The sequence below is a fragment of the Caloenas nicobarica genome, chromosome 2 (assembly GCF_036013445.1).
Source record: "Caloenas nicobarica isolate bCalNic1 chromosome 2, bCalNic1.hap1, whole genome shotgun sequence".
NCBI lineage: Eukaryota > Metazoa > Chordata > Aves > Columbiformes > Columbidae > Caloenas > Caloenas nicobarica.
The window spans coordinates 39,800,556-39,800,965 of NC_088246.1; positions in this window are offsets into that span (position 1 = coordinate 39,800,556).

Below are 410 nucleotides of genomic sequence, written 5' to 3' on the forward strand. Positions count from 1 at the left end.
TTAGCAGGTGGGTTGGAGTCAATGATCTCCAGAGGTCCCTTCTAAACCCAAGCCATTCTGTGGTTGTGTGTGATACCCAGCTCCCACCCCTGGCACCTTGGAGGCCTCCTCAGGCTGCACTGCACCCGCGGTCCCTGGAGGACTGGCACGGATGCGTGGTGGCTCCCAGAGACTCTTCTCCTTGGTGCTGAGGAGAATCGGGGGGCACGGGACACCCTGCGGATCAAACGGACGAAGTTGCCACTCTGCTGACAGGCCAACTCCACAACGACGGCCGGGCAGAGCGTGGGGGGGGGGAAGAAGAAACAAAAGGAGGAAAGAGAAAAAGGTGGGAAAGTAGGACCACGTGACGGGCGGGCGAACGAACCGGAAGCGCATGCCGCGTGCGGGCCGTGACGTGGAGGCGGGCG